The sequence below is a fragment of the Mus caroli genome, chromosome 6 (assembly GCF_900094665.2).
Source record: "Mus caroli chromosome 6, CAROLI_EIJ_v1.1, whole genome shotgun sequence".
Taxonomy (NCBI): Eukaryota; Metazoa; Chordata; class Mammalia; order Rodentia; family Muridae; genus Mus; species Mus caroli.
This window is the reverse complement of record NC_034575.1, coordinates 131,980,334-131,994,167: the sequence shown is the minus strand read 5'-3', so window position 1 is coordinate 131,994,167 and position 13,834 is coordinate 131,980,334.

Sequence of the window (13,834 nt, the reverse complement as noted above, 5' to 3'; positions counted from 1 at the left end):
TCAATATCATCAGCCATCCAGGGAATTCAAGTAAAAACTTCCTTGAGATTTCATTTTACACCTGTCAGAATAGCTAAAAATCAATAGAACAAGTGACAGCTTAGGCTGGCCAGGATGTGGAACAAGGGAACACCTATCCGTTGGTGTTGGGAATGCAAACTTGTACAGCCACTATGGAAATCAGTGTGGTAGTTCCTCAGGAAAGTGGGAATTGGTCTACCTCAAGATCCTGCATCCTACTCTCAGGTGTATGAAGTATGTTTCATTCTGTCACAGAGACATTGGTCAACCATATTCACTGATGCTCTATTCATAACAGCCAGAAATTGGAAAAAAAATTCCAAAACCTAAATATCCTTCAACAGAAGAATGGATTTTTTTTTAAATGTGATACATTTATACAGCTGTTATAAAAAAAATGAAATCATGAAATTCCCAAGCAAAAGGATAAAACTAGAAAAAAATCATCTTGAGTGAGTATCCTAGATGCCAAAAGACAAATATTGTATGTATTCGCTTATATGTGTGCATTAGCTGTTAAATCGATAAGCTACACTCCATAGAATTCCAGAGGTTAGCCATGGAGTAATGGATTAGAGAGAACAGATAGATCATATTAGAAAAGAGAATAAGATAGATAGTTATGAATTGATGGGGGCTGGAATGGGAAGATCTAGTGGAGAAAAGGAGGGGGAACGGGGATGAGGGAGGGAATACTTGGCAAAGCAGCTAAAATTAAGAGCCAATTGTGAGGTAGCATAGAGACATAATACAGTAGAAGCCTTCTAAGGTATATACACATACAAAAGTGATCTAAATGAAATTGTCAAATGATGATAGAGATAGAGTCCCCATTGTCCCTCTCTTGTCACCAAATGAAGCTTCCAGTACTGGAGTTGGGTTAGATCTAATTGAATTGTGGAGAGGATGTCCCATGAGAATCCCCCAACAACCTAGGCTATGGCCAAGGCTATAGGTTTTTCTCCATAAACTGATGGCAAGGTACTTACACAACTCATTGAACATGGAGAAGTCAAGTTGGTGCCTACATAAAGCCTTCATTTCTATGTGCTAATACCTTTGGTACAGGATGGTACTCTACACAGTATGGAAAAAGAGATGTAAACATCAAACCAGCCACAGATCTTTAAATTTGCAATGGTGTCCTGCCTACAAGATATGCTAGAGCCATTGTGGCACAAAGCTTGTGGGAGTAACCAACCAACGTGTCATTTGACTAGACGTTATCAAACCCATCCCCATTCCTTCTGTAACCAAGAACCAGAGACTAAACAGCCCAGGTACCTAGGGTAAAATCAAATACTACTGCTCTAAAAATAGAAAAAAAAATAACTGACAACACGACTCCTAACAGCATTCTGCTGTACTCATAGGTCAGTGGCTTGCTCAGCTGTCATCATAGAGGCTTCCTCTGCAGCAAATAGGAACAAATACAGAGACCCACTCAGCCAGACATTATGCAGAGAAAGAGAGACCTTGGGACACTCAGCCCTAAATGGGATGTCTTTACCAAGTCCCTCACCTTGGAGCTCAGGGAACCCCACAGAAGAACAGAGTCTAAGAGCCAGGTAGGATGGAAGACACTTAAAAACAAGGCCATCTAAATCAACAGGATCAAAGCTCATATGAACTTACAGAGCCTGAGGCAGCATGCACAAGTCTGCTCCAGGTACTCTGTGTATTTATTATGACTCCCAGCTTAGGGTTTTTATGGGGTTCCTTAGTGTGCAAATGAATAGGTCTCTGAATCTTTTTATTTTGAGGCAGGGTTTCTCTGTGTAGCCTTGGCTGTCCTGGAACTCACTCTGTAGACCAGGCTGACCTCTCAAACTCAAAAAATCTGCCTGCCTCTGCCTCTCAAGTGCTGGGATTAAAGGTGTGCGCCACCACTGCCCGTCAGGGCTCTGATTCTTATGCCTACTTTTTTCCTTCTGTTTATCTCTCTTGTCCAATTCCAATGTGATAACTTTTTGTTTTATCATGTTATATTGTATTACTATCACTTAGAAGCCTGTTTGTTTTCTAATGAGAGGCAGAAAGGGAGTGGATCTGGATGGGAGATGAGGTAGGGAGGAACTGGGAGGAGTAGAGGGAGGGGAAACCATAATCAGGATATATTATGAGAGAAACACATCTACATTTTCAATAAAAGGAGAGGGGATCCCACAACAGGCAAATACACATCACCAGTACATAAAAATTCAGTATATTCAAGGATGTACAATGCCATGATTCACCAGGAAGAGAAAATCAAAACCATACTACAATTTTATTCTGACTAGGATGTAATAATTAAAGGGTTTGGACAGTAGTATTAGCAAGCATGAAGAGATATTAGATACTCACAGGCCACTGGAGGAAACACACAGATTTGCAGTTCTACAGAGAGTTAAACAGAGTTACTGTATGACCCAGCAGTTCCATTCCTGGGTTCATACGCAGGATAGATGAAAACATTATGGCCACACAAAACTTCATGTGTGGATATTTAAAACATCATTGTGTATGAGTGATACATGGATAAGCACAATATGACATATGCACTCACTAGAATATTATTTGGACATAAGTAAGAAAGAGATATTGACGGTACTACAATGTGGACTACCCTTGAGAACATGCTGAGTCAAAGTGAGACACAAATGATCATGTTAGACAACTTCCCATATAAAAAGATCCCACATAAATAATCATATAGAGACGTAGGTCCATTGTTCCTTAGCGGGGACAGTCATGTGGAGATTTCTGGGGACCATAACTACACAGTGTGGAGTATCTTTTTGTGGTGTTGAAAGTGCTCAGGAATTGTTTGTGGTGACTATTTCTCAACTCTGAGTAAAAGAAAGGCCATTGTTCTTTACATTTTAAATGTGTAATCTTAGGCCCAGCAGTGGTGGTGCAGCCTTTAATCCCAGCACTTGGGAGGCAGAGGCAGGCAGATTTCTGAATTCAAGGCCAGCCTAGTTTGCAGAGTGAGTTCCAAGACAGCCAGGGCTATACAGAGAAACCCTGTCTCAAAAAAACCAAAATAAATAATTAAGTAAGTAAGTAAATAAATAATTAAGTAAACAAACAAACGGGTAAACTTTGTGGTAGGTGAATTCTATGTATAAAACTATCATGTCCCTTCTTTATGCTTCAAACTCTCCACAGTATTGAAAAGAAATATGGAAAGGAGACCAAGCTTTATGCCACAGGCCTTCCTGCTTCTCTTCCCTCCTGGTCTCTGGTCACTTGCACTGTGAGGAAGTGTAGAGAAACTGTCGTTTACTGACTGTGGAGAGAGAGACCAGTAGCAAGGATGTCTATTCAGAGGGTTTCATCCAGTCACCCATCAATTACGCTTTGATTTACTTATCCATCTGGTGTTTATCTCCACTTTTCCACACGCCAGGCTGTGTGCAAGGCTCTGGGACATAGCAGTTAGAAAAGTGGGCAAGATGGCTGTTGAGAAGGCCGGCACAGTCTCCTTGAGACAAAAAGAAAGCACATGGGGCAACTTGCAGTACAGCATGGAATGTTAAGCTAGGGAGCCTGGTGGAGAAGGCTGAGGAAACTTCTAGAAGAAATGATGTCTCCATTTACTACTGACAGAGATCACGAAACAGTCAGTCCAAGGCATTGGGGAGTAGGGGGAGGAGCAGGCCAACAGTGTTAAGGACAGTGTGCTGACTCTGGTGGCAAAGGGAGTTCCAAAAGGCTTGTAGTCAGAGTTACTCTTGTTACCAAAACAGACATACTGTTTTTGTTCTCCTAAACTTCATTTAAATGGAAATTTCTGCCTTCACATTTCATAATTGCTGCTGTATACTTAATTAAATTAACAGTTTTACTACATTGTTTAATTTTGTTTCAATCATGAAGCACTGGGCCAATTTGAGTATGAAAATACATAATAATTTTGATGAGTGATAGCTCTTAGCACCAATTAATATCCACGAATCCACGCTGAGAAAAATAGTAGAATGAAAAGGCAGCAGGGGACAGGACAGGCCTTTGTTAATTGGGACTAATGGAGATGAAGGATGGGGACAGAACATTGATGTTCGACAAATGCCACGTTAACGGTGGTTGCAGACAAAAACAAACAAACAAACAAACAAAAAACACCAGGGGACACAAACATTAGTGAGCAAAGGGTGATGCGGAAGGGAATATCCACTGAGTTGAGAAACTCCTCAGGATGTTTGGTGATTACAAAGGGGTCACTGTGACACAGCATTGAGATCATTGCCAGGAGTGACCATGGCCATGCCCAGTGGCCTCAGCATATGCTGAGGACTCCACATCACTTCTCTCTGTCTCTCTGTCTCTCTCCCTCCCTTCCTCCCTCTCTCTTTTTCTCTCCCTCCTTCTGTGTGTGTGTTTGTGTGTATTGCAGTGTCTTCCTCTATCCCTCTCCACCACGTATCTTCAGACAGAATCTCCCCTTGATACTGAAGCACACTACTTTGCCTAGACTGGCCTGCCCATGTCTGCCTTTTTACATGGATGCTGGAATTTGCATTCCGGTCTTCATGCCTGTGCAGACAACACTTTATCCACTGAGCCATCTCTCCAGCTTTCGATTTTCTTGTCCAAAATGTAACCTGAAACCAATTATGAGGAACATCAAACTTACCAACTCAAGGGACATTCTAAAAATACTTGCCAGTATTCATTATAAACACCAAGATCATGAAAGCTAAACAGGAACCAACACATGCCTGTAGAGACAAGGAGAACCAGGGCCAATCTCCTGTGGGGTCCTGGACCAAGGATGGCTATTATGATAGTCTCAGTTAGTAAGGATCTGCAGATTAGCTACTAGCAGGGCTTCAGAGCTTGGTTTTTGGTTTGTTTACTACCAAGTAGGACACTATTTGGGAAAATGGGATTGTAACTCTGTCTTTTGTAATCTTTTAAAAGTCAAATTACTTTGAAATAAAATGTAAACAAACTCCAAATCTCAGCATTCAAGAGGCAGAGACAGGAGGATTGCAGACTTTAGTATAATTTGGGCTACATATGAAGACCTTGTCTGGAAGAGTGCTAGCTTAGCAGGTAGAAGGCCTTAAAAACAAAAACTCATGTCTTCCTAGTGGGGGAAGCATTGCATGTTGGGTGGCAATATACAGAGAGGGACCCATTTAATGTGAATTTCTGCAATGGGGAATCAAAGCACAGAAGGATGACGTGTCTTTCCTTAGTTCTCAGATTACATGATTGTTGTATTTCAAATGGTTGCAAAATATTTATAGAATTCCTCCTTCATTCAGCAATTAATCTGACATCGACTAATTCTTCCAGATATCGAAGTTTATTATCCAGAGTTACTTTGTGTCTGTGTGTTGGAGGTGGTCTACACATGTGTGTGTTGCTGCCGTCCCTGGATGCATAGAGACCAGAGGTTGACCTTGGATTTTTCTCTCTACCATTTTTAATTTTATGTTTTATTTTAAAACACTTTTATTTTTTTTAATAAGGACTCTCTTTCAGAATCCGGAGCTCACTGTTTTGACTTACTGGCTGTCCAGTGAGCCTCTTTGATTAGCCTGTCTTTGACTCTCGTTGATGGGGATACAGGTACATGCTCCCACCCTTAACTATTGTGTGGATGCTGGAAAGCCAAACTCTTGCTTGTAGAGAAAGCACTTTACCAACTGAGCTGTCTCCCTACAATTATTTTAAACTATTTCTTAATTGAATTTTTAAATTTATGTGCATGTGTCTATGTGAGTGTATCCCACTTGTGAACAAGTTCCCGTGGAGATCAGATGTTGGATTCTCTGGACTTGGAGTTACACTAGGGACCAAATTCTTGTCTTCTAAAAAAAGGCATGATAAGTAAGTGAATACTTCCCCAGTGTTGTGGTTTGAGTGTAAAATGTTCTCCATTGGCTTATGTGTTTGAACACTCGGTCCCTAAGCTGTTTGGGAAGGTTGGGGAACCTTTAGGAGGCGGATTCTAATGGAAGGAATTAGGTCGGCAGGTATGGGTCTTTGGCACTTTTTAGCCCCACTTCCGGTTCACTTTCTGCTTAACTGTGTGTGGACTAGCCAGCTTCTTGTTTCTTCTGCAATGCCTTCTCTGCCAGCAGCTGTCTTTTCCATGGTATGGTGGGCTGAAAATGTAAGCCAAGAGAAATCTTTTCTCCCCTATGCTGCTTTTGCTGGGATAGGTATTTTATCAAAGTAACAACAACAAAAAGTCACTAAGATATTCAAGTTGGGCTTAAGAATCAATTTTTTTTCAAAATTCCTAGCACAAGTGCCAAATATTGACTTGGTGACGGCCAGACAGAATGTGTGCATCGTGCTAATCTTCACCGAGAGCATTTCATAAAGTCAATTTGGATTTAAAAGAGTGATCCAAAATATTTTGAATTGGCTTAGATCTGATCATATGGCCACTATTGGAAAAGAGTCTTCTTGAGTAACACATTATTAAATTGTTTGGGAACAGAAATACCATCACCTGGGCCAAACATAGGGTGTGTGGGGTGCTGGAAACACGCACAGAGAGCAAGACTCTGCCACCCCAGATTCCACCAGCCCTGATGTACCACAGACGTTCTCTCTCAGGGTATGACTTAGACTAGGTACTGCTTGGCAGCTGAATAGAAAAAGGGTTTGTTGTTGTTGTTGTTGTTGTTGCTGTTTTTTGTTTTGTTTTGTTTTGTTTGAGACAGGGTTTCTCTGTGTAGCCCTGGATGTCCTGGAACTCACTCGGTAGACCAGGCTGGCCTTGAACTCAGAAATTCACCTGCCTCTGCCTCTCAAGTGCTGGGATTAAAGGCGTTCGCCACCACGCACAGTGGTGCCCGCTTGTGACCTTGGCACGCAGAAGGTGAGACAGGAAGATTGCTGTGAGTTCGAGGCCATCCAGTGCTATATAGTGAGACCCTGCTTCAAAAACAAAATCTAAAATAGTATATGTATATATTAAATATATTTTTGTTAAAACATCTATGTAACGTGCTTGTGTAGTGTAAAAGCTTTTAAATATAAGTATCTTAAACTTGGCATGGTGGGAATTACATGCCTATAATCCCATCTTGGTATGGTGGTACATCCCTGTAATCCCAGCATGTGGGAAGTAGAGGCAGGAAGCTAAGGAGTTTAGCTCATGCTCAGCTGCACAGTGAGCTTGAGACCAATATGAATTGCATAAGACCCTGTCTCAACATAAATAAATAAACTGATACATACCTTTTATCACATGTCTATAGTTGATACATCTTTTTTATAGAGTATACCTATAATTCCTATGGTCTATGATTCATATCTTCAGTTTTCTTAAACCAAGTCAGTGACTTAAGAGCAAACAGCAATTTTAGCAACACACACACACATACACATACACACACACACACATACTGCTCCTGGTTCCCCTCCCCTTTTCTTCAAGCTGACAAATCACACCCAGGGTCTTGCATATGCCGTTTGCTTGCCAACAACCAAAGTTAGCAACTCCCTCTAGTACTCTGTCCCATCACCCCTTTACAGGGACTTGACCTAAATTATCTTTGAAACCACACCCCTCCCTCTTTCTATACTATGTCCTTATTCCATTCAATACTGAATTTATTTTGGTTATTAAAATGACAGGTACAGCTAGCAAAGCCAATCCAGACACAGACACGGCTATTTCATAGAGCTGGGGCATGCTAAAAGGGTGGGGATGCTCTGCTCTGGCTTGCTGTAGAGCTGCCTGCCAGCTGCTCTATGAATGGGAGTGCACCCATATACTGAGAAGATACCCACAATACTTGAGGGCACACCTCTGTAGTTATGAGTATGCTCCTGCCTCACAACTTTTCCTAGTGATGTGGACAGATGAGGCACTGGAGAGACTGAAGAGATCCCACCTACATCTGGGTTGGTGAACTGGTGAGTTCCTGGGAGTACTTAACAGGAACACGAACAACTGGAAAGCAGCCACCACCAAGCCCCACATTAGCACTGGCAACAGCTCACAGGGCTGCATCCCTAAGGCTCCCTGTGTGCCTTGAAGGCAATGCTGCCAGTCAGAGCCCTCTCTTAGGCATCTACTACCTTAGTGAGGGGGCTTATAAACCTTGGAACTTTGAGAGAGTTATGGGCCTTTGGGGTTGATTTCCTTCCCGAGTCTTATGGGCTCCTCTCATCCCATTGGGAAGAGTGTTAAGTTCAGGGTAAATCACTGTACAAATCCATATTTATGAGTATTTCAAATGGGAAGAAGAGATATGCATCAGTCTAGGCAGGGAGGAAGAGGCAGGTACCGGTGTAGTGTCCTAGGAGGACTTTTTACGGGGCCACCAGAGTATTAGATGTGCCCCACAAATGGCTGCAGAACTCATGGAGGGCTTGCAGCTAGCTTGTGTTATGGGGAGTCCCACTGAATGAAGACAAAGCATTTCTCTTCCAAGATAGGGCTGGATTCTGGATTCTGACTCTATTTATTCTTCGGAGAGGTTGTCACTTGACTAGCTTGCATGACCCACAGGAAGAGCCCCGATCTCTGGACAGAGATGGATTACACTGGAGGGAAGGAAGAGGAGGTGGTCTGTCTCCTCAGACATGAAAAGAGAGAGCTGAGAAGCAGGAAGGAAGCAAGAGTTGACCTGTTGTCCTGGAGGAAGTTCATATTTCCAGATGTTCATGTGTCCAGAGTTCTTGAAAACCGATCCAGGCTGTCTTGCCCATTCAGGCAGCAGATTATTTATTCTGAGGGAAAACAATCTTTAGCAGAGAGGCCAAGGTGGTCACCATTGATTTCCCTGGCTTCTCCTGGGTTGGTTTTTCTCACCAAGTCAAAGCTGCTTTCAGAGTTCTCTCTACTCTCTCTGGCTCTTCTGACTCTTTCAACAATGTCCCTACTTATTAGACAATGACTTTACAGATGTCAGGGCCTTTTGTTATAAACTTGTTACCAACACAGTACACTTTGGGTTTGGGCTTTTTTCCATCCTCATATTCAAAGAGTTAAAGAATTAGCAAGCGCTCATGGCTGCCAGCAAGAGAGGAGCAGGTACCTGAAAGCAAAAGCGGAAGGACCAGGGGGAAGGATCTGGAAAGTCAGTATAACCCGCTGTTTTGCAATCTCTTTATCATTAGCTACTCCTGGGGATAAAGAGAGTTTGATTTTTAAGTTGGCTTTTTTTTTTTAAGAAAATTATTGTTTCTTGGCTTGTATGTGTTCTTTGCTTTGTTATATCAATACTTATCCATTGAGCTCTTTGAAGCCATTGTGATTTGAAATGAGCCTTGATGAGTTTTTTTGAACCAAACAATAGTAATATGAACTGCTAATTACAAATAGTTTGTTAATTAAGATGTCAGTACTACACTGGATCTATCTTTTTTTTTTCCTTCCTTGTCCTTGGCTTGGCTTGAAACTCACTATGTATGCAAGTTTAGGCCAACCTTGGACTCAAGGTAATCCTCCTGCCCCAGCTTCCTTTGGGACATTTCCTTCCCTTGGACTCATATGCATTCTCTAATGGAGTTTACCATCACAAATGTTGCTACTGGTGTTAATCAGCTTCCTGCAACTAGAATTAAATAGCTTAGAAACCATCTTATAGAAAGGAGAGATTTATTCTGGCTCTTAGTTTCTAAGGTTCTAGTCTGTGGGCACACGTCCTTGTTGCCTGTGGTGAGGCAGAACCTCACACTGGGGAAACCACTTACCTTCTGAAGGCCAAGAAGCAAGAAGACAGAAAGAATGAGGAAGGGGCCAGAGTTCTAGTGCCCCCTTCAAGAGACCACCTGGCTACCCAACTTCTTTCTTATAAACCTCATCTCCTAACCAGTCTGTTATCTGCCAATAGCACCACAGGCTGGTGAAGAAGCCTTTAGCGTACGGGCCTTAGGGGTCATTTAAGATCCATGACTGTTCAGGCTTTAACTGCCTCAAGCCACTTCCTTGAATGCATTCATGGGACTCTGACAGCTCCTAAAAGTGAGTGGCAGCTACCAAACACTAGCTCCATTCAAAACAAATAGACTATGTCTTGGTTCTGTTCAATGTCTTTCTAGATTTTTTTTTCAACATCAAAGACTAGAGCCACTCATCTACTTTTTCCTCTTTAGCTCAGATTTAAACTATCTGGAGACCACCCAGTGCTTGCTCAGTGTTCCCAAACTTTACTGGTCTCCAGTAAATGAGGATCTGGGCACTAAAGCAAAATGTTTGAAAAAAAACAAAACAAAACCAAAAACAAGCCCACAGATGGGGCTGGCAGGTTGGCCGGCACTTGCTGCCAAGCCTGGCACCTGACATCGGGGCACCAGGAGGCAGACCTCAAGCGTCCTTGCCACACCTGCCAAGCCTGGCACCTGAGTTCACTCCCCAGAATCCACCTGGAGGAAGGAGAGAACTGAGTCCTGTAAGTTGTCATCTCATGTCCACCTCTGATGTCCATTGTGACATGTATGCCTGCTTCCCTTTCCACACCCAAGTAAATATATAAATGGGGGAAAAAAGATGAAAGACTCCACTTCACATGTCTGACTCAGGAAGTCTGGGAGGGGGTTCAGAGTTTTCATTTCCCATCAATTCCTGGGTGATGCTGATGGTTGGGGTCTTGAGGACAATGCTGTGGGAATCAGTCCAGGTCTCTTTATTTCATTGAGGAAATAAAAGCTTAGAGAACCAAAGTGTTTGTTCCAAAGTAACCCAGCCCAGTGCCAAGACAAGCACCTTGTCTTCTGACCTTCATGTGCTAACTGCACCTGTCCTGCTGTTCCTCTTAAAACACCACTGTCTACAGGACTCCCTCTGTGTTCCTTTGGCACTGGCCTGAATCTCAAATATCATTCTCCTTCTTCTAGACAACAGACTTACACGGTAGCTTGGGGTATAGCCTTATTGTCATGCTGGACTTCCAGGACCCAGAGTTTCTTGGGAAAAAGGGCCTTGGTGCTGGTTTAGGCTATATATAGCTACATGTTCATGACATTCCTTAGTTTGTGTTTTGGGTTTGGCATAAAGAGTGATAAAATTTTTCTTCTATTCTCTTGGACAGGGTTTATATTGCTATGATAAACACCACGACCAAAAGCTATCTAGGAAGGATAAAGTTTATTTGGCTTATAGTTCCATATCACAATTCACCAGGAAGTCAGGACAGGGACTCAAACAGGGTAGGACCCTGGAGGTAGGAGCTGATGTAGAGGCCATGATGTAGAGGCTGCTTACTGGCTCGCTCCTCATAGTTTGCTTAGCTAGCTTTCTTATAGAACCCAGGACCACAAGCCCAGGGACATCTGCATCTACAATGAGCTAGTCTCTCCATTATTATTTACCAACTAGGAAAATATGCTACAGACCTGCATATAGTCAGATCTTATGGAGGCCTCTTTTCTTTTTTCTTTTATCATATATTTTCTTCATTTACATTTCAAATGTTATCCCCTTTCCTGGTTTCCCCTCCCCTGCTTACCAACCCATCCACTCCTGCTTCCTGCCCCTGGCATTCCCCTATACTGGGGCATAAAACCTTCACAGGACCAAGGGGAAGCCTCTTTCTTAAATGAAGTTCCCTCCCTCAGGTGACTTTAGCTTGTGTCAAGTAGACATAAAATTATCCAGGACACTCTCTTAGGTTCTTCTTTTAGGATTCTGAAGTTTAAATTGTCCTGACAAGAATCAGGATAACAAGAGAAAAGATATTTCAATTATGTACTTACAAGGCTTTATTTAGGAAGAAGGAGGAGGAGGAAAGAGAAAAGGAGGAGGAGGAAAAGGAAGAAGAGGAGGAGGAAGAGGAAGAGGAAGAGGAGGAGGAGATTCAAAGAGGTAGTGGCCAGATGATGAAGAATATATTGATTGTTTGTTTGTTTGTTTGTTTATTAGACAGAGTCTCTCATCGTTCAGGATGGCCTTGAACTCAAAATACTCCTGCCTCCACATCTCAGGATTACAAGTGTATGACAATTGTACCCAGCTCTTTGTCCATTCTAGATTGATGTAACAAAGTCCCAAGGTTACTTTATAAAGTACTGTGGCTTATTCGCTTGGTGATTCAGATGCTTAAAGTGTTCCAACAGCATGGTGTCAGTGCTTTGATGGGGTCTCCTAGCTGTACCACAGCACGGCAAATGGGCCAAAAGGGTAGGCATGTACGGTGGTCAGCTATAGGGTGATATGTTCATTTGATCAGTTTTGAGTTTTTAATTAGTTTTAGCACAAATGAATCCATGTATCAAGGTGGCATATTTTAGGATAACATATTCTGGGCCCTTTACCATTACCTGACACCCCTTCCCTTGAAACTTTTTCTCTCCCTTCCAAAAAACTTTTATATGCTAAGGATTAGGTTGGAGCTGGAATGGCAGTTAAGCATGTGGGCCTAGAACCTGGACAGTGGAGGCAGACAGGAAGGTCAGGCGTTCAAGGTTCTCCTTAGCTACATATTGAAGGGCTACACGGTACCTTAAGACAAAAAAAAAAAAAAAACCCCAATAACAACCACAAAAACAGTCAGTCCCATGACTCAGTAGAGTTGGTCAAGTGGGTACAGGGCACCACCTATGCTGGGTGCTTCCTGGTGCTAACAGCCAAGACACTCAAGAGGGACATTTTTATGGATGCACACACACGTGCATGCACTCAAGGTTAGCGGCTAGAACAAATGACAAACCCAGTTTTTGAGTTCTGAGAACATGAATCAGATGATTTCCTGACGAGGGAAACAAAGCACCCTCAGGAGGTGGACCCAGCACAGGGAGTTCCAAGCCAACAGATTTCCTGGTTTGTAGTTTAAGCATCTTTGGCAATGGCAGATAGTGTCACCGTCATGGTTATTTCGCCAGCAGAGCACAGAAGGGTCCAGTTTCATCTTGCCAGGATTCTTGTGTGTGTGTGTGTGTGTGTGTGTGTGTGTGTATTGTGTCAATACAGACCCAGGCAATCAGGTCTTTGTTCTCAGACATGCCAAATCAGGAAGCAGAGAGAAAATTTGCAAATATCAATTACCAAAGAGTCATAATAAATGGCAGAACTCAATCTATTAGGAGATATTTTTAAGCAAATGTGTCCAGAATTTGATAAATACACAAGTATGCTATTGTTTAGCATGTAAGTGTGCAGGCTATATTTATGTCAACATGACATAAACTAGAGTTAGTTTGGAAGAGGGAACCTCAACTGAGAAAATGCTACCACTAGATTGACTTATGGACAAGCCTGTGGGTCATCTTATTGACTGATAATTGATGTGGGAGGACCCAGCACATTGTGGGCCGAGCCACCTCTGGTGGTCCTGAAGGCTGTAAGAAAGCAGGTTGAACAAGCAATAATAAGCAAGCTAATAAGTATCACCCTAACCCCGCCATGGCCTCTGCTTCAGTTCCTGCCTCCACTCTCCTGCTTTTATTTACTTTGGTGATGGAGTGTGACCTGAAAGTTGTTAGGTGAGATAAACTCTTTCCTTCCCAAGTTGATTTTGGTCATGGTGTCTCATCACAACAATAGGGACCCTAACTAAATATAGAAGTATAAAATAAGACAGAAATATAGATGCCATTTCTGTCAGAGATACAGAAAAACTATATTTTCTTGGCCTGTTTATTGACACATAAATATGAAAATAGTGATTGACAAGTTGGTGGGGTTTGTTTTGCTTTGTTATTTTAATTTTTCAAAGGAGGATCTTGCTGTGTCATCCTGGCTAGCCTTGAACTCATGGCAACCTACCAGTCTCAGTCTTTCAAGTGCTGTCATTACAGGGGTGAAACATCAATTTAAGCTCTTTTCAAGTTTCTTTGGAGTCTAAAAACATCTTCCTTCCTTCCTTCCTTCCTTCCTTCCTTCCTTCCTTCCTTCCTTCCTTCCTTCCTTCCT